At 40.7% G+C, this 26,084-nt stretch overlaps 10 non-coding genes across 10 annotated transcripts; 3 read left to right on the plus strand and 7 right to left on the minus strand.

The window, feature by feature from the left end:
* Positions 1 to 1,633: 1,633 nt before the first annotated feature.
* Positions 1,634 to 1,705, minus strand: TRNAA-UGC (transfer RNA alanine (anticodon UGC)). The gene has a single exon. It is a non-coding gene; the product is annotated as a tRNA-Ala (tRNA).
* A 691-nt stretch (positions 1,706 to 2,396) lies between these two features.
* TRNAF-GAA (transfer RNA phenylalanine (anticodon GAA)) lies at positions 2,397 to 2,469 on the plus strand. The gene has a single exon. It is a non-coding gene; the product is annotated as a tRNA-Phe (tRNA).
* Positions 2,470 to 3,179: 710 nt separating this feature from the next.
* TRNAT-AGU (transfer RNA threonine (anticodon AGU)) lies at positions 3,180 to 3,253 on the minus strand. The gene has a single exon. It is a non-coding gene; the product is annotated as a tRNA-Thr (tRNA).
* A 4,013-nt stretch (positions 3,254 to 7,266) lies between these two features.
* On the minus strand, positions 7,267 to 7,373 carry LOC139031664 (U6 spliceosomal RNA). The gene has a single exon (XR_011484167.1). It is a non-coding gene; the product is annotated as a U6 spliceosomal RNA (small nuclear RNA).
* A 586-nt stretch (positions 7,374 to 7,959) lies between these two features.
* On the minus strand, positions 7,960 to 8,033 carry TRNAF-GAA (transfer RNA phenylalanine (anticodon GAA)). The gene has a single exon. It is a non-coding gene; the product is annotated as a tRNA-Phe (tRNA).
* A 3,663-nt stretch (positions 8,034 to 11,696) lies between these two features.
* On the plus strand, positions 11,697 to 11,778 carry TRNAL-AAG (transfer RNA leucine (anticodon AAG)). The gene has a single exon. It is a non-coding gene; the product is annotated as a tRNA-Leu (tRNA).
* Positions 11,779 to 14,742: 2,964 nt separating this feature from the next.
* TRNAA-AGC (transfer RNA alanine (anticodon AGC)) lies at positions 14,743 to 14,814 on the minus strand. The gene has a single exon. It is a non-coding gene; the product is annotated as a tRNA-Ala (tRNA).
* Positions 14,815 to 17,182: 2,368 nt separating this feature from the next.
* On the minus strand, positions 17,183 to 17,255 carry TRNAF-GAA (transfer RNA phenylalanine (anticodon GAA)). Its single transcript has one exon. It is a non-coding gene; the product is annotated as a tRNA-Phe (tRNA).
* A 4,473-nt stretch (positions 17,256 to 21,728) lies between these two features.
* On the minus strand, positions 21,729 to 21,800 carry TRNAA-AGC (transfer RNA alanine (anticodon AGC)). Its single transcript has one exon. It is a non-coding gene; the product is annotated as a tRNA-Ala (tRNA).
* An 836-nt stretch (positions 21,801 to 22,636) lies between these two features.
* On the plus strand, positions 22,637 to 22,708 carry TRNAA-AGC (transfer RNA alanine (anticodon AGC)). Its single transcript has one exon. It is a non-coding gene; the product is annotated as a tRNA-Ala (tRNA).
* The last annotated feature ends 3,376 nt before the right edge of the window (positions 22,709 to 26,084 follow it).

The following is a 26,084-nucleotide window of genomic DNA, read 5'->3' on the forward strand; positions in this document are numbered from 1 at the left end:
TTTGTTGATTTATTTTTGCATAAGGAACATAAGGTGGGACAATAAAGGGGAAATAAAGTTGAGTTGGGGTTTGTACATAACATATTTTAAATGCCTACAAGATAGCCTCTTGAGGATGTCAACCTACACATGTTATATATATAACCTGAAGCTGGAATTCTGTGGACATCTCTGAACCTCAGGTTTGGACATCTATGTGGCTAGGAGTAGATGGCCCCCCAAAGCAGGTAGAGTGAGAACTTAAAGCTACACATTAAGACATGGAGGAATTTCCCTAGCAGTTCAGCAGTTAAGACTGCTTCCACTGCAGGGGCTACAGGTTTGAACCATCATGACATGGCTGAAAAAAGTTCTAATAGATAAGAAGGTTATTATTAATACATGAGATTGCATCTAGGTTGATCTCATTCTTTTTTTGGTTTAAACTGTTTATTGCTGTCCTAAAATTTCCTTAGAAGAAGACCAATAAAAGTCCCATTTTCTACCATCAGCTTCCAGGTAAAGTGATTATCTCTGCAGAAACTGCATATCTCTTAAGCCATCTGTAAAAGAAAACAGCATCAATTCCACCAGTCCCCAAAGGACAACTTTGAGCAGAAATACTGTTCGTGGGCTCTGGTTTATTGAAAGGGAATGTCTTCTGCCCCCACAACACACACCTGCTACTGAGCATCTGTTTCTCAGCTCTTGGAGAATTCAGTGGGAAGGATGGGAAGGAAACAGAGAGATGGTTGACTTTGTAGAAGCCAAGACCTCTCCGTTATTTGAATTTATTTTTAAAATCAGGTGTTCTCTAATGGCAGAGGAGGAACATCACTTTGTTTCCAAAATCAAAGCAGGTCAGTGGTGGAGCTTTCTTTGTCTTTTTCCAGGAGGCTCTTACTGGAGAAACAGGAGCCCTCGTTGGAATTCATGTATTCTCTTCCAGATATATGATAAAAGTTCAGGAATAATTGTCTATCTAAAGCATTTGGTTTGCAGCCCAAAGTGATTTTTCCAGGAATGGTTGGAATCCTGCTCATAGCACCGTCATTTTTTTCATGACTACTATCCTTAGGATTATTCAAGCTAACTAAATTGCACATGGGTTTCTTTCTGCTCTGCTCCCCCCATCTTACTTTGGATCTTCCTTCTCTTAAGTGGTATTGTTAAGATACTGCTACTGCTGCTAAGTCACTTCAGTCGTGTCCGACTCTGTGTGACCCCATCCCTGGGATTCTCCAGGCAAGAACATTGGAGTGGGTTGCCATTTCCTTCTCCAATGCATAAAAGTGAAAAGTGAAAGTGAAGTCGCTCAGTCATGTCTGACTCTCTGCAACCCCATGGACTGCAGCCTACCAGGCTCCTCCGTCCATGGGATTTTCCAGGCAAGAATACTGGAGTGGGGTGCCATTGTTAAGACAGTCCAGGTGAAAAAGCTGGTTAAATTGGTGACATTCCTGGATGTGGAATATGACTATTCTTTTTGTTGTTTTCTTACTCTTGTTTCTTCCTTCTGCTGTTCTAGCAACAATATTTAGTTTCCATGTGAGGGAGGTGGGGAAAAGTAAGGAAAGGTGGGAAAGTAGGAGAGCAGAGTCCGCAGGACTGAAGGAACATATATAATGTATATCAAAGAGTAGGGGGGAAAAGATGGAGATGCCGGGGATTGAACCCGGGACCTCATACATGCAAAGCATGTGCTCTACCACTGAGCTACATCCCCCTGTTGGAACCCTTTCTTATTTCCATATATTAGGAAATAAACCCATTTTCTGTATTCTTTGGCAAGGCTATTTTGTCAGAAAATCTATTCTGCTAACTCGGCGCCTTCTACAATTTTTAAATCAGTTTTTTGTTTTTTGATGAATGGTTTTTGCCCAAGAATAGTAAATTCTGAATCCAAACTGTTACTATTCCTGCTCTTAGTTTCTTCTCAGCCGTGTCAGACCTAGGCCAAAAGACTATGGCAGAGTAGATGGAATAGTGTAAATGACAGCAACTGGCTCACTAGAAATCATCACCAGTAAACAGAAAACTGATCCCACATCAACAAAAATTAATCCCTTTCTCAGCATCTTTGAAGATTATGCAAGAATGAACAAAAAGAAGAAAAAAATAAGGAACTCTAAGAAATTTAAAAAATGTTTTCCTGTAATATTCTGAGCCATGTCAGAGGAGCAGAAAATTTTCCAACGAATCCCTATGACTTTCCTGTCTCTCACCTTCTCCTACCATCCCACATCGCCAGGAATTGAATGCAAGTGCCATACACGTAAGACCGTCCAAACTTTTTGGGTGGGTAAATATTGTGGACCATTAACAACACTTGCGAAACCTGAAACATTCTAAAAATGGGTAGAAAAAACAATCTCAATTTTGAAAAAATAGATGTTTGGAAAACATATCTTCGTGGAGCCGAAATAGCTCAGTTGGGAGAGCGTTAGACTGAAGATCTAAAGGTCCCTGGTTCGATCCCGGGTTTCGGCAGTCTGAATGTTTTAGCTTATATCCGAGAGGACGAAGCCATTCTAAACTTGACGTCCGATGAGCTTGAGCAAGGGAAATAGCCGCAGTGAGAGTGGCTAGGTGCACAACGATTTGCAAGGTTCTGTAGGTTTTGGTGTGCAAGATGGGTAGTAAAGTTCATGCTTATAATTTATGATGCTAATTATGCTTAATTATAGCGACGTCAAGTAGCAAATTTGAAAATACCATAAAAGGTCGAGAGAGTGAAGAAAAAATAAAGCTAAATTTATGTTTTACTATCTTAGCTGATACCTTTCCCCTGTTTTGAGTAAGGGAACTTATATTTTCATTTTGCTCTTGTCCCATACATATGTACCCGGCCCTAACTTTTACATGAAATTAGGCTTGGAATGCCTGAGATAACATTGCAAGAAAAATCCCGAGGCAAGATGTGGTTTGTATATCCAAAAGGAAACATCAAGAAAATAGGCAGTGTACTAAAATCATCGTCCTGCGCTTTGCTTTCTTAATATAGTCCGGGATCGTGCGGATGTACCATGTACTGATGTACCAAAATCAGTTCCATTTTGTTTCCAAAACTTTTGGAAACTACCTATTATGTCCAAAGTTGGAGGGTGGAAGGGGATTGAAGGTAGGGGGGAAAAACCTGCCAAAACCGAATTTTAAGAGCAAAAGGAATACCTGGAGACAGGCCCAGGTCACAACCAGGAAGGCCCCGCTGGGATTCGAACCCAGGATCTCCTGTTTACTAGACAGGCGCTTTAACCAACTAAGCCACGGAGCCCACGCTGTAACCCCTGTCTGGTTTTCTTCTGTCAGGGAATGCTTACGTATTAATGTATTTCAGAACAGGGTCTAAGGTGAGTACAATATATTCGTCTCTTTTTAAGAAGACGGAGGGGAAGAAGGGAGAGGGGGAGATACGAGTTTAAGATTTTTTTTTTTTTTAGTTTTTAACGTAATCCTAAGTCATTTTATCTTCTGTTTTACTTTGAAGTCTCATTCCGACCTTTCTTACCTGTTCAAGGTCCCTAACTTTCTCTGGAAAACATATATGAAAATATATCAATATTACTTGATATACGCTTAATATATTACTAATAGATAAAATTTAAATATATTAACATTAATGTTATAATAATAGCAAAGTCAACCATAAGCAACCTTCCAAGGTTGACAGGAAAATTACAGAAATGCTATAGACCAACGTCAGTAGTACCAAGACCTGGAAAATGGCTTGAGAACTTGAAAGTAAAGATTCTTGGACCCACCATGCAACTCCTGAGTGAAGTAAAAGTAAGGCAGTAATCTTTGTAATTTAAAATCTTCTTCAGATTATATTGATGGCCAGCTAGGTTAAAGAACCGCCACTGATCTAGAAGGTAGAGTGAGTGCAAGTAAGGCAATCTGTTGACAAGTTTCATCTGGAAGAGGTAGGTTAGGAAAGGCGGAGGTAGGGCAGAAGACTCCTGGAGTCTTGAAGAAAGGTAGGCAACAGAGGCTGGGGAATTTACCACAGTATATCACATTTACAATAACCAGGCTTGGCTTAGAAACAATAGCAATGAGACAGTTAAAAGAGAGAGAGAGAAAAAAAAAAAAAGAGAGAGAGAGAATTACAAAATTTTGAGCGGTGAGGGGTGGGGGGTGCGGGGGGAATGATGATAACTTGCACAGTTCAGTTCAGCGCTCAATCGTGTCTGACTCTTTGTGGCCTCACGGATTGCAGCAGGTCAGGCTTCCCTGTCCATCACCAACTCCCTCAGCTTGCTCAAACTCATATCCAATGAGTCAGTGATGCCATCCAACCATGTCATCCTCTGTCGTTCCCTTCTCCTCCTGCCTTCAATCTTTCCCAGTATCAGGGTCTTTTCCAGTGAGTCAGTTCTTCACATCAGGTGGCCAAAGTATTGGAGCTTTAACTTCAGCATCAGTCCCTCCAATGAATATTCAGTACTGATTTCCTTTAGGATTGACTGGTTTGATCTCCTTGTCAGTCTGGTATTATAATTCATTCTGTTGGCATCTTCTTTATCTGGCCAAAGAATTGTCTTTTTTTTTTTTTTTTTTAGTTAACTGATTTGTTGTCTTAGACTTTTGTAACAGAAAGTGTAGTTTGCAACAGTTTCTTGCCTTGACATGAATGAATGAGCTCAACTCCACTGGGCGTCCTGGAGTGGCGTCCACATAGGTTAAATCAAAAGTTCCGGCTGTAGAACATGCTCTATCGTATTCTGAGTTTGTTCTCAGTTCTTGCTACAGGCTTCATCTTGTGAGTTTTGTTCCAAATAGTATCAGAACAAAACTTCATATCTGCACCTATTCTTTGTTATCCTTTGAGGGAGGGAAAATTTTAAGAGCAAATATGGGACGGCAGAGTAGGGTTGGTGGTGAGAACAAATCCATCCAATTCCTTTCCTTCCAAGAATGCAATAATGGGAAAGATGACACAGAAGTTACAAAGAATAAAATTAAACAGCTGAAATCTCTGAGATGGGATCACTTTTGTCTATGCAGTTGATGATGGCCATTCTCCCGCTCTGCAAAGCCTTTTGCCTTTAGCTGCTGACTTCTCTACTGTTTTCTGTGTGATTTTCTGAGGTGTACCAGGCAAGGTTTCCTTAATATATATATATATATGATGACAAAGATTTGAGAGCATGGAATTCCCATCCTCTCTATTTCAGTCCTCTAGACAAGTCACTTCAAAGATGGAGGACAGCGTCTGTGGTCAGAAAGCTTCTACACATGAATTAGGAAAGAGTTATTGACTAAATTTGATCATCGCCAAACTCTAGCAACAGACCCGAGTACTCAGTTGGATCTCAGAATCTATGTATTTCAGTCACATTAGAAAACTCTACATTCACTGATTTGAATACTCATTTTAATAAATTGAGGTTTGGATAGCAACAGCATACTTGTAAGAAGTGGATTTATTGTGCAGTGTCTACTCATGCAGATACAACTCAGATCTATAGACTTCAACGTCTGGTCACTGTACTGAGTCGCCCTCTGTAGAGCTTGGAAGATAAGGAGAGAGCGGAAGAAAATTAGTGGGCAGGCTTTCTGCTCCTCAGTCTGCAACCTGTTTCTTGAGAAAGACAGTTGAGAAAATTGGGGTAGAAAATTGTGCATGGTCTCCTTATTTTCTTTTCTTTCCACTCTTCTTTCAATTGTTTTTGCAAACAAATCAATAACTGGTTTGTGAATGTGAGTTTGGTATGATTACTGCCCTGGATGAACAGTATCTTCCTTTGTTGTCTCATCCCACCCAGCTTTCCTTGTTCTGACACAATCAGGTTTGGTCATGAATTCCAAAGCCCTTGGGGTAGAAACGCTTGAGTGCTTAAAGCAACTAACTAAATTAGATAGTCTCCCTCGAATGTGAGAAGGAAAAGATGAGTAAAGGAATGCAAAATCAAAAGTAAGAAAAAAGAGAAAAAAAGAGAAAGGCTCAGACATGGTCCTCGTGCTCAGTTATGACTGACTCTTTGCAACACCATGGACTGTAACCCACCAGTCTCCTCTGTTGATGAGATTTTTCAGACAAGAATACTAGCGTGGGTTGTCATTTCCTACTCCAGGGGATCTTCCCGATCCAGGAATCAAACCCACATCTCCTGTATCTCCTGTATTAGCAGAAGTACTGAGCCACTGGGGAAGCCCTCAGACTTGGGGCAGGGGGGGAGCCTGAAACCTCAGACATCTTCCATGCTCTGTGATCTCTCCGCAACTCAATTACATCCACCCAGACATGTGGCTTCCAAGAAAAAATTCATGACTAATTACCTTCCTTCCTTTTCTCGATGTCTTCGAGGACCTAATAGTTGGCAGAATAGAGTTTAGTCTGTGCAGCTCCTTTATTTCCAAATCTCCTACTCTAAGTCTGATCTTACAGGTACATCATGAGAAGGGGCACTGCACCCCAAATGAAAGGACATAGTTACACCCAGTCTTCCCAAAGTTGATGGGCTCTAAGGGCTGAATGCCAAGAGATGCGTGAGTAGCACTTGCATCCATCAACACAGAGAAGCCCATTAGGGAACATACCCTTGAGTCTTCAAATGCTCCCTCCTTCCATTTTATTCCCCTCTGCCTACACAGACTACAAATAAAATGAAAAAACATATGCAGAAGGATGTGAGAAAGAGTAGTGCGTGTCCTTGAGAATTTAACTGCATGTGGGGAAATTAGACACAAAGGATAGATTCACAATAATTATGATGAAAGGATACACCTCCAGCCCAGCACTATGTCTGCAAACCTTGCAGTGGCTTTTCCAAGCAGATGCTATAGCTCTCGTTCTTAAAGACACAGAAGACAGAAAGAAAGGAGGAGGAAAACAAAATATTCCTGAGAGCTAGCTATTATAGAGTTTGGGGGGGGGGGGGTTGTTTTTTTTGTTTTTTTTTTTTTTTTATTTTGGTTTTTTTCCAAATGGAGTTTTCTCGGCAATGAAGAGAATGCAGAGAAGATTTGCAACTAGGACAAAATCTACCAAATGAATTAATTGATTATATATCCAGTAGCTAGGTCTATGTTTGGGTGGTTAATTAGTTAAGCTTTTAAAGTTTTAGTTAAGGAAACAGTGTTCAAATCCTTAGGGGTTCAGTATTGGAGTGTTTGCACTTATTCTCCAGTTATTGGTGGTGTCAGGATATGACTCCAGTTATTTTTAACTGGTAGAAAGCAACTGAAATCTTGTCTGCTCTTAAAGTTCTGAGTATTTGCAATAGGATCCTTTACCCTTCCTTTTACCCTAGTGGTTGGTAAAGTATTGCCTGTGAGCTAAGAATGGTTTTGGAACATTTCCCGAATTTGTATGTCATCCTTGTGCAATGGGCCATGCTCACTTTCTCTATATCTTTCCAGTTTTAGCATGTGTGCTGCTGAAAGAGCAACATTTTTTATTTTAAAAGGTCAAAAAATACAATGGTATTTCGTGAAACATGAGCCTTATATGAAATTCAAATTTAGGTGTTCATATATAAAGTTTTATTCGAACACAGCAACCTCATTCATTTACACATCATCTATGGCTGTTTTTAGGCTAAAATGTAGAGTAGTTGTAATAGAGATGGTATATGGCACCTTTTTCCTTCGCACTGCTGCTGTGCACACTACACATTGCAGTCACTCAGTGATGATTCCTCAAGTTTTTCAGTGTCACACACACAATATCTTATTATTTACAAAAAGTTAGCAGTGGTTACACATCATTTAAAAAATAATAAAAGCTGACCTCAACAGTGAATTCCTTTGGCTGAACCGTGACACTTGTTCATTCTGTCATATCTGACTCTTTCATGACCCCATGTATTGCAGCACACCAGGCCTCCCATGACACTGGGAACCATGATACTGCAACGTGTTCTGGGCTTTAACATACTGAAGGAATTAGGGTATCATGAGCATCATCGCAGTGAGCATCTACTCCTTTTTCACAGGAAGACAAATCATCCTTGGTATTCACTAAAATACCGAGCTTGCCAAAACCTGGGGTTGAACCAGGGACCTTTAAGATCTTCAGTCTAACTCTCTCCCAGCTGAGCTATTTCAGCCACCTGAAAAAGAATGGGTCTCTGACCTTTCTTTTTCAATGTTTAGATTGTCAACTTTGGTTTTTGGAAGGGTTCAAGTTCCTAAAGCATGGTTGGCCAATATATTTGCCCACCCAGAAAGACTTGGAATATACTGTTTTCCATGTATGCCAGTTGGATGCAATTCCTGGAAGCAGGGATGAATAAATAACAATGGAGATTTTAAAGAGAGGTGTTAGGGAGGGATTCAGTGGAAAGCCTTTCTGTTCCTCTGCATTCTGTAGACACTGTTCAGAAGTAATGGAACCTATAGGCAATATTGTGGAGAATCCCTTATTTTTCTCTTCTTTTTGATCCATACTCTTAGATAATCTCCAAAAATGATGAGAAATGTTATCCAGTGATGCTATAAATTTGCTAAAAGAATACAGTATACAAGAGCATTACCAGACTCTAAACACTAATCATGAAACTCCAACTGACAGGACAGCAACTGTCACAAAAATTAGAAAATTTGAAATGACACATCTCATTGCAACAGTATTTCCTCACACACACACAGAATGTTTTTTTTAAATGAAGATGAGGTTGCAATCAAGTCAGTCTCTGATTGGCTCCTTTGTAAATCTTGCAAGAAAACCCATTTGCCTTGGCAAAGAAATTAAACTGTTTACTTATACTATCTAAAAGAAATATGCCTAGAGAAAACAAACTTAAGACCACTAATCTTTGTGTAGAAATAGTTGATTGAGAATTGAGGGCAGTGGAAGCAAAATCAAGAGTTCATTTTAAAAAGAAGGCAAATGATGTGCCATTTTCATTGTCTCTTGATGAGTCAGTCTTCAGATGTTACTGACATTATTCAGCTGTTTATTCAAGGAGGCAATGTCATTTTTAAGTGACTGAAGACATAATCTGTGTGAAAAGTCTATGTGGAAAAACTCCAGGTAAGACTTTTTTGTGAGAATTTGAACAAACAATTCATTACAATCTACTGCGATATGTCATAACTGATAGTGGTGAAATTATGAAGGGAACAGAAAAAGGTTTTAAAACTTGTGAGAAAGGTAAGCCTAGTGGGCCTCTGAATTTTGGAGGCCAATGGTGAAGTCAGTCCTTCCAGTGGGCCTGACTTCATGTAGGGCATGCAACTGTTTATTTTATTTGGAAGGATATCTGTAGCATAGGGATCCACACTGATTCATGACAGGTGACTAATAGTTTGACTGACTGGTGCTTGGAAGGAAAATTGCTGAAAAGTGAGGACAGAGAGGTTTGGGAAAGAGACAGATGGATGTGCTCAGTTGCTCAGTCATGCTCCGATTCTTTGCAACCCCATGAACTATAGCCCTCCAGGCTCCTCAGACAGATGGATAGATTTTACTAAATGTGCAGTCTAAGGATAATATTTTCCATGTAAATGCTCTCCAATAGAAACCTCTTAAGAATAGGATCTTAATAGACAGTTAGACAAGATAACCAATTCTGTTGATGTCTGGAAGCTTAGCTTCTCCTTAGCCATTATCACTGTCTTTTTCAGTGGAATTATGAAAAGAATGGCCACAGTGACAGAATGGAAGTCATGTATAGCTCAGTAACATGGACTTCCATACACCGAAACAGATCAGATTGAAGCCACTGCAAAGTGACTAAACTACCAACATGCTTAAAACATAAGTAGCATTAACATCATAAAATGAAATAAATTCAAAACAAAAAGAGTTTGGAAGGAAGATTGAATTAAAAGTCAATCAGTTTAGTTCAGTTCAGTCACTCAGTTGTGTCTAACTCTTTGTGACTCCATGGACTGCAACACTCCGGCCTCCCTGTCCATCACCAACTCCTGGAGTTTACTCAAACTCCTGTCCATTGAGTCAGTGAGGCCATCCAGCCATCTCATCCTCTGTCTTCCCTTTCTCCTCCCGCCTTCAATCTTTTCCAGCATCAGGGTCTTTTCAAATGAGTCCGCTCTTCACATCAGGTGGCCAAAATATTGGAGTTTCAGCTTCAGCATCAGTCCTTGTAATGAATATTCGGGACTGATTTCCTTTAGGATGAACTGGTTGGATCTCCTTGCAGTCCAGGGGACTCTCAAGAGTCTTCTCCTACACCACAGTTCAAAATGATCAGTTCTTCGGGTGCTCACTTTTCTTTATAGTGCAACTCTCACTCTATCCATGGCTACTGGAAAAACCATAGCTTTGATTAGACAGACCTTTGTTGGCAAAATAATGCTTTGTAATATGTTGTCTAGATTGGTCATAACTTTTCTTCCAAGGAGTATGCGTCTTTTAATTTCATGGCTGCAGTCACCATCTGCAGTGATTTTGGAGCCCTCCAAAATAAAGTCTGTCACTGTTTCCATTGTTTCCCCATCTATTTGCCATGAAGTGTTGGGACCAGATGCCATGATCTTAGTTTTCTGAATGTTGAGTTTGAGTTTTAAGCCAACTTTTTCACTCTTCTCTTTCACTTTTAACAAGAGGCTCTTTAGTTCTTCACTTTTCTGCCATAAGGGTGGTTTCATCTGCATATCTGAGGTTATTGATATTTCTCCTGGCAATCTTGATTCCAGTGTGTACTGGGGCTTCTTATGATGTGCTCTGCATATAAGTTAAATAAGCAGGGTGACAATATACAGCCTTGACATACTTCTTTCCTGATTTGGAACCAGTCTGTTGTCCCAGGTCCAGTTCTAACTGTTGCTTCCTGACCTGCATACAGTTTTCTCAGGAGGCAGGTCAGGTGGTCTGGTATTCACATCTCTTTCAGAATTTTCCACAGTTTATTGTGATCCACACAGTCAAAGGCTTTGGCATAGTCAATAAAGCAGAAGTAGATGTTTTTCTGGAACTCTCTTGCTTTTTTGATGATCCAATGGATGTTAGCAATTTGATCTCTGGTTCCTCTGACTTTTCTAAATCCAGGTTGAACATCTGGAAGTTCATGGTCCACCTACTCTTGAAGCCTGGCTTGGAGAATTTTGAGAATTACTTTGCTAGTGTGTAGCTTAGTTGGTAAAGACTCTGCCTCCAATGCTGGGACCCATGTTTGATCCCTGGGTCAGGAAGATCCCCTGAAGAAGGTAATAGCAACCCACTCCAGTATTCTTGCCTGGAGAATTCCATGGACAGAGGACTTGCCAGGCTACAGTCTATGGGATCACAAAGAGTCAGACACGACTGTGTGACTAACTTTCCTTTCCTTTTGCTAGTATGTGAGATGAGTGCAATTGTGCGGTAGTTTGAGCATTCTTTGGCATTGCCTTTCTTTGGGATTGGAATGAAAACTGATCTTTTCCAGTCCTGTGGCCACTGCTGAGTTTTCCAGATTTGCTCACAGCATCATCTTTTAGGAGATGAAATAACTGAACTGGAATTTTATCACCTCCACTAGCTTTGTTCGTAGTGATGCTTTCTAAGGCCCACTTGACTTCACATTCCAGGATGTCTGGCTCTACGTGAGTGATCACACCATCGTGATTATCTGGGTCATGAAGGTCTTTTTTGTATAGTTCTTCTGTGTATTCTTGCCACCTCTTCTTAATATCTTCTACTTCTGTTAGGTAGGGTAGGGGGCACTGGGTGTAACAGTGCGTGAATGGGACCTTTTGAAGGAGATCACCATTATCTTCATTACCTCCACCATAGTTTGACTCCAGATTAAAAAAATAAGGTATGATGTGGTAGCGTGGCCGAGCGGTCTAAGGCGCTGGATTAAGGCTCCAGTCTCTTCGGGGGCGTGGGTTCGAATCCCACCGCTGCCAGTCTTTTTAGGACTTCCCTGTAGCTCAAACGCTGAAGAACCTGCCTGCGATGAAGGAGACCAGGGTTGGATCCCTGGGTTAGGAAATTCCTCTGGAGAAGGGAATGGCAATCCCCTCCAGTAATCTTGCCTGGAGAATCCCATAGACAAAGAGTCCTGGCGGGCCACAGTCCGTAGGGTCGCAGAGAGTCAGGCAAGACTGAGCGACTAACTCACACACACACACAAAACAGGGAGAGAACACAGCCCCACCCATCAACAGAAAATTGGATTGAAGATTTACTGAGCTTGGCCCCGCCCATCAGACCCAGTTTCCCCCTCAGTCCAACTCCTCGCATCAGGAAGCTTCCATAAGCCTCTTATCATCCATCAGAGGGCAGACAGGCTGAAAAACACCATCACAGAAAACTAACCAATCTGATCACATGGACCACAGTCTCCTCTAACTCAGTGAAACTATGAGCCATGCCCTGTAGGGTCACCCAAGACGGGGACGGGTAATGGTGGAGAGTTCTGACAAAATGTGGTTCACTGGAGAAGGAAATGGCAGACCACTTCAGTATTCTTGCGTTGAGAAGCCCATGAACAGTATGAACAGTAAAAGGTCAATAGGAGTAGATATTTAATGTTTGTCATAATAACATTAGTGATCCAGGGGATTTTTATAAAATGGCACTTACTTAAAATGTGGGAAGCCAGTGAATTTTTATGGCACTCTCATGATTATGTGTGCATGTATTCAAAACAGAGCAACAATTAAAATGCTGAAATCATTGATAATAGTGAGGGCTTTTGAAGTGGAGAAGCCTGAGCCAGAGGCTAAATTCTTCAGTCAAAGGGAAGGAAATGACAATGGTGGTGACAAGATCAGGGGAAAATACAGTACCAGAGAAAGTTTTATTAGGAAGATTTGCATATCAGAGTGAGGACGCTCCAGACAGGATCTGTAAGCAGCAACTATGCCTCTGCTGGAAGGAAAAGTCTTTAATACAATTCAATTATCCTGGTTTCAAGGACGCGATCCTAGAACATGTTTGGCTGAATCACCAGATACAAGGGATAGGCAGACAGAGTGGGTCTCAAGTCTCTTTGAGAAAGTGGAAAGAGTGTCTTTCCTGGTGAAGGTGACTTCACAAGGTCATGGAATAGCTTGATAGGGTGCTTCTTGCACGAAAATATTTACCTTGGGTGATTGTGCCCCCTAAATTAATTCAGAGAACAATTGGCAATTTTGTGCGTCTGGTCAATGGCCAAATTTTTAGGCAGGAGAGATGCAAGGTTCCCAGACTCCTGAAATAAAACTTTTACAAAAGAAAAACAAAACAAAACAAAAACAAAAACAAAAACAAAGAAACAAATAAGAAATTAAAAAATGAAATTTTAAAAAAAGAAAAACTTTTACTAATCACTTTATGTGATAGTGTGGTTTCTTGGAGGTAGCCAATTGTTTGCAAAAAAAAAAAAAAACATTAATTTTAACACAAATTAAACCACTCACCTCTTTTGTGACCAATAATAAGCTTTCTCCTTCTCTCAAATCTCTTACTTTGCACTCAAGTCTCCCTCTACAGCACTTACCCCCCCCAACCCCGATTTAAGTGAGACACAAAAGCTATTTTACTTCATAAACTGGATTGTATGATCTAATCCATGTTGATTTATCAAAATCATTAATAGGACCACAAAGTTAAACTACTTGTAGGAAAAGGTAGAATTGTCCCACGAGTTTGAAGCAACTGTCCTAAATCTCTGGACACTAGTGTCCTAAATCTGCGTTCTTTGATGTTTCCATAAGTGCTTAGGACTCTAGCTGTGTATCTCCATTAGCAACATTTTCAAAAGGTAATGCTCTCCCAAGCATACCCAGCATAAGAATCCAGAACAAGCAGGGGAAAGAAGTTTTCTCTTTCCCTTTGGGATCCAAACAGGACAGGACAGTTTAGCAAGTCTGCGTGGTGAGTGAGCATCTCCTGCCTTCTCAGCTCAAACTTGACACTGGTGAACATCCATTCTGAGTCTCTTAGAAGAGGGCAAGTACACAAGAGAGTAGCTTGCCTCTTTGACTGGGGCATTCACTTCTATACCTGTCATCATGGCCAGCCTTATGTGTCTGTGATCAGTGCATTTCAGAGGGCCTTGTGTCCAGGAAATTATACAGCCAATCTGTCCTTCATCTCACCACTGGAGAATCCTGTGTTCTTCATGCCAGAGGAGGAACTGTGTTCTCCAAAGTACTAGGGCAAGTTCACTTCAGATTTTCTAGCCTCTTAATTTTAAACTTTCTCCAAACCCAGGGAAAACTCCATTGAACTGATTCCTGAAGCTAGTTTGATGAAAGATGAGGTGGGGGCATAGTCTAAGTGATTTTCCTGCTCTCTGAACTCTAATTTTCCCCAGTAGTTAATTTTTGTGTAGTAAAGACCTTAGTCAACATAGGAGTGATTTTTCAGTGACTACAGTGGGTGGTTTTAAAAGGTGGACAAATCTGAAACAGAAAAACAGATATCAAATATTGACATATATATGGAATCTAGAAAAATGGTACTGATAAACCTATTTGCAGGGAAGGAATGGAGAAGAAGATGTAGAGAGAGGACTTGTGGACACAGCAGGACAAGGAGAGGATGGGATGAACTGAGAAAGTAGCATTGACCAATACATACTATCATCTGTAAAATGGGTAGTTAGTGGGGCATTGCTATGTAACAGGGAGCCCAGCCTGGCGCTGTGATTACCTGGGGAGAGTAGGGGGAGGGGGAGAGGGAGGATCAAGAGGGAGGGGGAATATATATAATTACGACTGATTCCCCTTGTTGTATAGCAGAAACCCACACAACTTTGTAAAGCAACATTCTCCAATTAAAAAATAAAAGGTGGACAGATAAACTTTAACAGAAGCACTCGAGCTATGAGTGACAGGGCTATTTCAGTTAGCACCAGAGAAATCCCACAAAGAAGTTCTAGTTGGAGGTGCTGGGGATTGAACCCAGGGCCTCGTGCATGCTAAGCACGCGCTCTACCACTGAGCTACACCCCCACAACTACAACCCCTTTGTGGAAAATAATTTAATGGCAATAGCTATCTGCATTGGTTTTTTTCAAGAACCCTAGCCCAGGACAACCTAGCTCTGTTCTGAGAATCCTGTCCATGTTTTTTCCCTCCTCACATGGAGCTCTTGGCTCTACAAGAGTATGAAGAGCTAGAAATCAGAGTAACATCTACTGACTTGCAGTGATTTCTTCTGTTCTACTCCAGGGATATAGTTGAATTAAGTAAGGTTCCTTACAACATTAAAGAAGACACTAATTATTGTTTTGTAGACTATAAATTTACTTCCTTGGTGGCTCAGATGGTTAGGAATCTGCCTGCAATGGGGGGAAACCTGGGTTTGATCCCTGGGTTGGGAAGATCCTCTGAGGAAGGGAACAATGTCCCCAGTAGAAGTGCCTGGAGAATTCCATGAACAGAGGAGCCTGGCAGGCTACAGTCCATGAAGTCGCAAAGAGTCAGACAGACTGAGCGACTTCCACTTTCAGTAACAAAGTACCTAGGGAAGAAATCTGTTAACTGGGAAATGTCAATAAGATTTGTTTTACAAATCATGGATAAATCAGAAATTTGAGCAACTCATTCCTGGACAAGATGATTGACTGGAATTACTGCATGTAAGTGAAGAGGTGGCCAGCATAAAAGGATCCCCAAACCTAAGGGGTGGGTATTTCCACTTTTTTCTTGTTTTATGCCATTTAATAAATTGCTTTCAAACTTTTCTCAAATCTAGGAACAAGTTTACTTGCACTGAATCAAGATGCTGTTTCCCAGTGAGTGCTAGATAATGAGCATCATTTACTTACCACCAGGTGTAGGGAGGTTTGAGTTTTGAGACATTGAAACTTGGTGGGTTTCCCAAGAGCAAGTTGAAATCCTGCTCACAGAACTCTAGACTGAGTTCTGACCATGGTCAATATGACATATTTGTAGTTTTTTTTTTTTTTTCCAAGCTTTCAAAATTAAAAAATGGTGCTTTTAAAATATAGCTGGGGACAAGAAGTGGATAATATTATAGTAATAACCATAGGTTACATTACATGATTGTATCACCTCCTTGATAAATAGACTCCCGAAGAGGTGAAGTAACTAACTACCAACAGTTCACAGCCAACAAGTAGCAGGGCAAGTTTCAAAGCCAGGTAGATTTCCTTTAGAGCACCTGCTCCACATCTTTTCTTCTGAGATGGGAATCCTGAAGTCAAAAGGCAACTGGAGATTAGTTTGGATTTATTCCTCTTTGCAAATGTCATTATCACTTATAGGGAAAGAAGTAGTCCTACATATTTTGTGTTGAGCAGTTTCCAGTTCTCTGGGGAAATGGAGAAGCAAGAAAGCAATGAACTCACAATACTCACCATGAAATAAAATACCTCAAGTCCAGCAATATGGTCTGCAAACCTTGCTGTGACATTTTGTAGGGGACATGACAGCTCTGGTTTCGAGATGCCTGAAGGAATGGAAGACAGAGAGAAAGAAAAACAAAGCATTCCTGAGAGCTGGGTATTTATTATAGCATCTCTTTCAAATGGGATTTTCCCTGCCATAAAAGAATGCAAAGAAGCTTTGCAACTAAGATAATATCTATCAAATGAATTAGTTAAATGTATGTCCAGTAGCTAGACCTATAGATTACGATAGCTCACTAGGTAAGCTTCCAGAATTTTTAAACTGGGGAAACAAAGTTCAAATCCCTAGGGGCTGAGGTCCTTCTGTTTGAATTTATTCTCCACTTATTTCTAACTGGCATAAGCCTACTGAAACCTTGCCTGCTCTTAAAGTTGTGAGTATTTACAGTGAGATTCTCTCCTTAGTGGTTGGTTAACTATTGCCAGAGAGCTAAGAATGGTTTGGGAACATTAAAAGTTTGAATAAATAAAAAGAAAACTAGTATTAGTTGACACATGAAGTCTATATGAAGTTCAAATGTCAGTGTCCATGTATAAAGTTTTATTCAAACACAGGCACTTCATTTACACATCTTCTATGGAGCTTTTGAGCTACAACAGAGAGTGGCTGCAACAGACGAGAAGCGGCACCCTTTGCTCTTCCCACTGCTGCTGTTCACACTATACGTCACAGTGATTCAGTGACCGTTACCCAAGGTTTTCAGCGTCATTATTGCATAATATTTTATTATTTTTTTAAATCAGTAGTGCTTACTGCTCACAGGGTATCAATATGTTGGAATACTATGTAAACTTAAAGAGGTCATAAGATACCTTTATTACCTTGGTAAAAAAAAAAAAGTTGAAAATCTAAAAGTGGGCTTCAGTTATGAGCTCCTCCATGACTGAAATGTGGCACATATTTAACATGCTAGCGGAATACACTGTATTAACTAAAAAGCATAGCTTGCCGAAACCCGGGATTGAACCAGGGACCTTTAGATCTTCAGTCTAACGCTCTCCCAACTGAGCTATTCCGGCCACTTAGGATAACAGTCTTTGACTTCTGTTTTTTAATAATTAGATTGTTTTCAGCTTCTTTTTTGGATTTCAAATTCCTCAAGCCTGATGGTCTAGTTGTCCAATATACTTGCCAGCCCAGAAAGAACTGGAATCTTTCTTCCATATGTGCTGCTTGGATCAAGTTCCCTCTGATATGGGATGGTAGGTGGAGCAGGAAGGTAGAAGAGAGGTAACAGCATTTCACTGGAAAGTCTTTCAGCTTCTCCACATCCTGTCAGTTGACCCAGACCCAGTTCAGAAACTAAAAGAACATAAAGGCAGTATTTTTTTGGGGGGTGGGGGGGGTCTCTTGTTTTTCTCTTCCTCTTGATCCTCCTTCTTTGAAAGTCTCCAAAAATGCTGAGAAATGGAATCCAATAACTCTATAAGTTTGGAAAAATATATATGTACAGTAAGTCCCCTATATTCAAACTTTCAAAGATGCCAATATGTGTTCCATCTATGTCAGACATGAGTGCTATTGCAGCTTACCCTCCACCTCCTATTGCTGATGATCTTCCACTCTACCGTATCCCACCTCTTCTCCCTCCTCCAGGCAATAACTCTTCTTGCCTGTTCACTTGATGCCACCTCCTGTATGCCCGTGTTGTACTGTACTACAATACTGTACTATAAGATTAAAAATGTTTTAATTTTTTGTTTTTATGTGTTCTTTTTGTGTGAAAAATATTATAAGCCTATAACAGTATGGTACTATATAGCGATTGTATTAATTGAGTACCTAGGCTAAGTTTGTTGGACTTACAAACAAATTGGACTTACCAACTCACTCTCAAAACAGAACTCATTCACAATACCAGATTACACACTCATCACAATAATTCTTAACTGACAAGAAAGCAACTGTCACAAAAATTAGAAAATTTAAAATGGCATATCTCATTACAACAGACTTTGTTCACAAAAAAATCAATAGTTAAATTTTTCATTTAAAAAATTTTTACACAATTTAAAAGGTTACTTTCCATTTAAAGTTATTACAAAGTGAAAGTGTTAGTCACTCAGTCGTGTCCAACTCTTTGCGATCCCGTAGACTGTGGCTCACCAGGCTCCTCTGTTTATGGAATTCTCCAGGCAAAAAATAATGAAGGGGATTACCACATTTTCCTCCAAGGGATCTTCTTAACCCAGCAGTCGAAGCATGGTCTCCTATACTGCGGTCAAGTTCCTTACTTTCTGAGCCACGAGCTTTGTTCCCCTGGAACCTGTCTTACACTCAAATTTGTACCTCCCACTCCCCAACCTTACTATTGCCCTTCCCTCTCTCTGGTAACCACTAGTTTGTTCTCTACATCTGTGAGGTAACATCAATAGTTGATTTTTAAAATAAGACAAATGATTTTTGGCATGTTTCCTTTGACTCCTGATGAGTCAACAGGAGTTACCAATATTATTCAGTTGTTTATTCAAGGAGTCAGTGCCAGTTTGAAGTGACAAGAAATAATCTGTGTGAGTGGTCTTCCTGGAAAAAACTTCAGGTGAGACTATTTTGTGAGAAGTTGAACAAACAATTCATTACAACATGGAGTGAAGTCTGCTACAATATTTTAGAACTGGTTGCAGCTAATAAATAAAGGTTTATTTGAACAAGTTTTAAAACTTGTGTTTAAAAAGTTTTACAACTTTTTAAACTTGTCTTTTAAACAGACATTTCTTGCCTTTATTCAGATACTTGTAAACTTTTGAAAGTCATAGGTCATCAAAGAGGTATCAGTGGAACCAATCATTGCCATTTTTGAAAATTCATCAGTCATATAAAGTGAAATCTTTGGCCTACCCTGCTAAATCAGTTGGCAGATAAATCATAAGCCTTAGTTCAGGGCTGAGATTAAAGCCCTGGAGGTGCTGGGGTTGAACCCAGGGCATTGTCCACACTAAACACTGTGCTCTATCACTGAGCTACATCCCTTGCAGAAGGTGTCTAGGATATTCCATATGACATGTTGCCACTACCCCTGGGTCAGGGAAGAGCCCTGGGAGGAGAGTCCTTGGAGAAGGGGATGGCTACCCACTCCAGTATTCTTGCCTGGAGAATTCCATGGACAGAGCCTGGTGGGCTACAGTCCATAGGGTTGCAAAAAGTTGGACATGACTGAGTGACTAAGTGGGGGCTTTTTCAAGATTTAAGCTACCCTGCTGTTTCTGAAACCCTCAGGAGAAAAGACTTTGCTTTCTGAATTGAAGTGTCTGAATACAAAAGAGATCTTTCATAAGTAGGGGACCCTCCAAGGACTGCTGCTAGCTGACTTCCTGAGTGGCAGTTCCTGTCCACCACCAAGTGTACATCAGGATGAAATATTCTGTTGAGTCTTCAATTTCTTTTCTGTTTGCCACACTCTTAGAAAAATATAAAAGATAGTGGAGGGGAACACAAAGGCCAGTGCCATGAAAACTACTCAGGAAATTTAGGTCCACGTGGGGAGCTAAGAGTGAAGTGTAACTCATATGGATATGAAATGAAGAGCCAAGTCAGTCATAACTAAACCACTGTGCCTAGCATCTTTGTCTGGAAACGCAGAAGCAAGCAGCATTCTGTCCAGGACACTGCAAATCTAAATCTAGCTCTGAGACCCCTAAGGACAGAAGACAGGAAAGAGGATTAGAAAAGATGCTCCTGTCAATATTGCGCCTGTTTCAGAGAGAATGTTTTTCCACAAGAAGGTGAACATGAAGGAAGCCAAAAAGAAAAGTTCTTTATAAGACCTCCCCACACCTGGGTAGGTCCTCAAAATCTATCTGTCCCTGGGGCACAATTAAGTTGATGTTTCCTGCCTTTATTCAAATGTGCATCGTTGTCAACCCAAACACGTATATTTTTTTGTGTTTTTGTTTAGTTTGTTTTAAGGAAATCCTGTCATAAGTGGAAGGGGGCAGGAAATCATGTAATTTTAAAACTTCTCTAAATGAAAATCAGCAGGGTTCAGCTGTTCCTAGACTAATGTCAGAGAACTGGAGGGTTGAGGGGGGACGGAGAGGAGAGAGGGGGTGGGAAGGCGAGAGCATCCTGACGGGAGAGTGGAGAGGGGAAGACAGCTGCAGGGAATGAAGAAGCAGCCAAGCCGGAGCACGAAAGCGAGGACACAAGAAGAAAGTTTGGGAATGAGCTTTATACACCACTGATACTCGGAGAAGGGAGAATGTGGATGTATCCGAAGTCTTTGTCTCTTCTGCAAGTCAACAGGTTCGCCGCAAGAGGAGTCTTCCTTATTCTAAGCGAAGTAGGTGAAAACGTATGTCCTCTGAGAATCGGTTTGTTTTCTTCCAGTTATCGTAGTTTGAGAGATACTAGTCTCTCTTTTCCTCGCTGGATAAACCGGTTGAGTACTTTGAAGGGCCCTTGTGTAGCTGAATTTTTGTTTGCGGTGCTGTACTGCCGGAAATTCCCTGGAGTTTTGGCAACCCACTCCAGTATTCTTGCCTGGGAAATCTCATGGACAGAGGAGCCTGGCGAGATACAGTTTATGGGGTCGCAAAGGAGTCGGACACGACTGAGCGACTGAGCATGCGCGCACGCGCTGCAGGAATTGATAGCTTTATAAAGAGCAACTGGAAAGCCACGTCTGGATTCCTGTGTGACTGCAGGGAGAGCGATGTTGAGCGTAGAAGCAGGGTCCGCCGGTGGCTTTGGGCTTATGTATCTGAGGCAGCAACAGACTTTTAGCACACTAGATTTGGAATGTGAGGGGCAAATGAGAAAGAAATGTAAGCCGGACAGCAAACGAACACTTTTAAATACATGTCCAAGAATACAGGTGTCAGCACCTTGGATAGCGCCTCAGACTTTTGACCTGAGGGCCGAGCGTTTAAGTGTCTGAGCGAAGATTCTTTAGCTCTTCCATTCTTGCTTTTTACTCTTACGCAGAAGTCTCCTGAAACCCAGTTTTCTTCTAGAGATCTTTTGGGACATTTTCAGTGTTCTCTACTGCTTATATACTACACTTCTCCCAGTGGAAGTTCTGAAGAGCCACAGTTTGAACAGAGAAAGTCTATTCAAACGATTAGTCTGTCCTCCTCTAGATCTTTGTTTCAAGCACAAATGATATTTCCATCAAAGATACGTGAGGATCAGAAGTATCTGGCTTCACTTTGGCCTTTTCCGAAGTCCTCATGCAATACTGTTACCTAAGAATAGTAGAGGTGGGGGCAGGCATTCTATACACTGTGTGTACCCCAAAACACAGCTGTGATTGCTCAAAATGGCTAGAGAGAAGATGGCTAATACAAACATAGACAAATGGTTTGAGTACACCCACACGAATTATATCATTGTATTCCAAAGTGACAAAACTGCGGCAAAAGAACAAGGCCGGAAACTTTGATTGACTCATTCAAAAGACCAAAGGCAGCAAAGACAAAAATGACAACAATAATAAACAAGCCAAAAACTCTCCTAGATGGCTTACTGAGGTCTCCAATAAGGAGCCTCCCAAGTGGAGGTGCCGGGGATTGAACCCGGGGCCTCGTGCATGCTAAGCACGCGCTCTACCACTGAGCCACACCCCCTAGCCTGCCTGTACTTCTCTCTTATGCAAATTACTCAAGTGTTCTCTAACATCAACAACTTCCTTAATAAGGATGCTAAATTATTTCATTTAACTTAATTTTTGCCATATGTTCATCCAACATTTCCCAGCCAGCATCTTTGATGAAATGTTTCATTTCTAGCACCTCCATTACTGTCCTATTTCACTCTCCTAAACCATGCTGCACAAAAATTTCTCACTTTCCCTTACTTTTTCTGCTCAATAGCAAAGTTAAATTCATCACATTTCACTCCAAGGGCGTCATCATCACTGTTGAAGTCGGTCTTCCCAAGAAACATTTGATTGAAGGGAAATAAAAAGGAAGATCTGGCTCATGCAGGATCTCTCGAACCTGAGGCAACGGGCACAACAGACTCACATTATCAGGCTTGAGGAGCCAGTGATACTGGCAGCATCACTGAGGAGCACAAAGGGGAACGAACAGAAAGAAAAGGAAAAGCAAAAGTAAGACGTTCTCAGTCAATTATCTTTTAGAAGACATTCTATTCTTTCAACTGTTCGGGTTAATGAAAGAGTTGTGGACCAAGGAGACGCAAACCTGTCCAGTGATGATCCCTTCTCTGTGCTTCTCTATTCTTCTACCACCAACCATAATTATATTGTAAAGTCACCAGAAGTAGTAGGCAATGGATCATTATTCTTTCTGATGAAGTAAACTGATGTTAAGGCTTTTACTTTGGGCGGAGTGGGCTGCCTAGAGCTCTTGTAAATTAATTCACAGGACAATTAGTGATGTTGCATCACTCACCAAATCTTCAGTAATGTCTAACATGAATGAAGTATTCTGGCAACAATGGGGGTGTAGCTCAGTGGTAGAGCGCGTGCTTAGCATGCACGAGGCCCTGGGTTCAATCCCCAGCACCTCCACTAGGATGTTACTATTTATTAATGAGGACCACTACTAGTGAAAAAAGTACTGAAGGGTAGCAGGTGGCTTGTGAATCTTCAACTGTTGTAGTCTACCCAAAATAGCCTCACGCATCCCTCCAGGAGTTTTGAAAGAGGATCAGGCATTTGTCCTGAGGAATTAACCCCGCCCCCCCCCGCCCAGTAATTTACACAAGTTAACTGACCCCACATTGGGAAAGTTAAGGATTTTATGGTAGCAAGCTTTCCTTGACATAACTCAATACACCCCCTTCTCCCACTGATGCTTCTCTCACCAGAAGTATTGTCTTTTTTTTTTTTTTAAAGTATTGTCTCTTAGCTCATACCATAACTAAGTATTCAAAAGGTCATTTCACCATCCAATCAGGCTAGTTGCTTCAGGGTTAGTGGCCTTATGGTGAGGCCAGTGAATTCCAGAATATTAGCCCATTGCCGATTTTTCCCCCCTATAAACTGGCTTCTTGTCTCAGAAACAATGCTGTAGGTGCTGTTGAATAAGACATTCAGTAATTCGTGGTTGGCGGTTTTGGCAGAAGCATTGTGGGACATGAAGGGACATCTATGTATAGAATAAATGTCTATTCCAGTGAGATTAGATATACATTGTGCCCCTAATACAGAAGTGGTCAAATATAAGGAACCTGACAACAGGATATGTAGTTGGTTCCCCAGTGGAATAATAGCCCCCAAGTGAGGGTTTAAAGTTTGTGATGTTGGTAGTTTAGTCACTTAGTAGTAATTTAAACTACATTATTTTGGTGCACAGAAGTCTATGTTGCTTCATTTATTATTAGAGAAATGCAAGTCAAAACTACAATGAGGCATCACCTCATACCAATCAGAATGGCTATCATCAAAAAAATGTACAAACGATAAACACCAGAGAGGGTGTGGAGAAAAGGGAACCCCCTTGCACTGTTCGTGGGAATGTAAATTGATACAGCCACTATGGAGAGCAGTATGGAGATTCCTTAAAAAACTGGGAATAAAACTTCCATATGACCTAACAATCCCACTACTGGGCATATACCCTGAGGAAACCAAAATTGAAAAAGACACACATACTCCAATGTTCATTGCAGCACTATTTACAATAGCTGGGACATAAAAGAAACCTAGATAGCCATTGACAAATGAATGGCTAAAGAAGATTTAGTACATATAAAAATGGAATAAAAAAATTTTAAAAAATAATAAAAAAAATTAAAAATGGAATATTACTCAGCCATAAACAGGAACTCATTTGACCCAGTTCTCATGAGATGGATGAACCTACAGTCCATCAAACAGAGTGAAGTAAATTGTAAAGAGAAAAACAAATATCATATATTGACTTCTATATTGACATATAGAAGGATGGTACTGATGAATCTATTTGCAAGGCATCAATAGGGACACAAACATAGAGAACAGACTTGTGGACACAGTTGGGAAAGGAGAAAATTAAGAGGGTAGCATTGAAGTGTATACTTTACTGTATGTAAAAAGGATAGTGGCGTTGCCCAAATGGTCTGGGAGAGAGCATTGAGAATGAAGACAGAACACAAAATCTGGTGCAACGGGTCAGGGGACCTGCAACCTCTATTGGACTGAGGTGCAGAGTCCACTTTGAGTCCAGCTTTTATTCCTAATTGCAGAGTACAAGACTTTTTTGATCTTATCTTTCCCAAGACTCTATGCTGACGTAATCCAAATCTTGTTTTCACCCCAGGCCATTCTCTTTTGGGCTAATCTTGGGAATAATCAGCAAGTGCATAGGCAGCATTCATGCCTGATGCCAGTGTTCCAAGGTCCATTCTTTCATGAGCCCAATCATACTTCCTTCTGGGTCTGGCCTTGGAGTTTGTAACAAGGAGATTATTCTTAAGAAAAACATGGAAGATAATCATTAACACAGTTTCTTAATATATGCTGTTTTCCAGATGCTATTTCTGTGGAATTTCTCAAGTCTGTGAAAGGACATTATTAGGAATTCCCACTACATATTGGGAGTTTGCTGTAGGATGCAGGGAGCTCAAACTGATGCTTTGTGACAACCTAGAGGGGTGGGATGGGGTGGGGAGTGGGAGGGAGGTTCAAGAGAGAGGGGATGTGTGTATACCTGTGGCTGATTCATGTTGATGTATGGCAGAAACTAACACCATATTGTAAAGCAACTATCCTCCAATTAAAAATTTAAAAGTAAAATAAGTATTAATAAAAAATTAAAATACATATGTAGAACCACCCCCCAAAGTAGTCTGTGTTGCTGAACCTATATATGACCTCTGTTCTTGTCATCATGGTTACTTTGTTCATTAGCTCATTGGGCAAGTACAGTGGTAGCCAAGGAGAAGCTTCCAGATATCAACAGAATGGGTCATTGTGTTCAACTGCCTCCAAGGAGGTTGCTCTCTGTAGAGCATTTACTTGAAAACAAATATCCTTAGGCTTTGCACATTTGGGGGATTCTGTCTACCTGCCTATTTACCAGACCTCTCTGTCACCACTTTTTCAGTTTTCTGTCAATAATTTTCTCTCCAAGCCGCTAATCACCGGCCAAAGTGTTAGCCACCTCTCATTAACTAGTGTAGATATACACCCTACATCTGTCCTTCCAAGCGAAATGAACAGTCACATGCCCTGCTTGAAGTAATGCCTACTGAGAGGGTTTACCTTCACTACTGGCCTACAGGTTCTATGGAAGCCGCTCACACTTGTGTGGTCCCAGTATATGAGCAGAATCATCTAGAACCAGATCTGGTTTTTGTTTTTCTTTTTCTTCTTTAGTTATCGAGTTCCCTGTGAAGTTCTGGATGTGGGTTGAAGAATAGAGGATTGTACCAAGTGTAGGAGCCATGGGAATATGAGCTACTTTCTCATACAAATGACTCATAAGCCTTGCTTCATATATTCTGTTTCTACTTGAAAATGAAATAAGCTGTGTACTATTCATTACCTCACAATGCTAAATGATTTCCTTGCCTGAATCACAAAGGAGCCAATCAAAAACCGATTTGGTCATAGTTTCAATTTTATTTTTGAAGAAAATTTTGTGAAGAAATTCTTTTGTGATGAGATTTGTCATTTCAAATTTTCTAACTTTGTGACAGTTGCTTTCCTGTCAGTTGGGAATATTGGCTGGAGTGTTTAGTCTGATAATGTTTATGTATGCAGTATTCTTTTAGCAAATTCACAGAATCATTGACTTTGATTTCTCACGATTTTTGGATATTGTGAGAGATGAAAGAATGAAAAAAAGAGAGAGAAAATTAAGAGCTACCAATAACATTTTTCTTAGTTTCTGAGCTGCGTCTGGATCAACTGACATGACACAGAGGAGTATGAAGTCTTTCCATCGAATCCCTCATTGTCA

This window comes from Odocoileus virginianus, chromosome 27 (genome assembly GCF_023699985.2).
Source record: "Odocoileus virginianus isolate 20LAN1187 ecotype Illinois chromosome 27, Ovbor_1.2, whole genome shotgun sequence".
Classification (NCBI taxonomy): domain Eukaryota; kingdom Metazoa; phylum Chordata; class Mammalia; order Artiodactyla; family Cervidae; genus Odocoileus; species Odocoileus virginianus.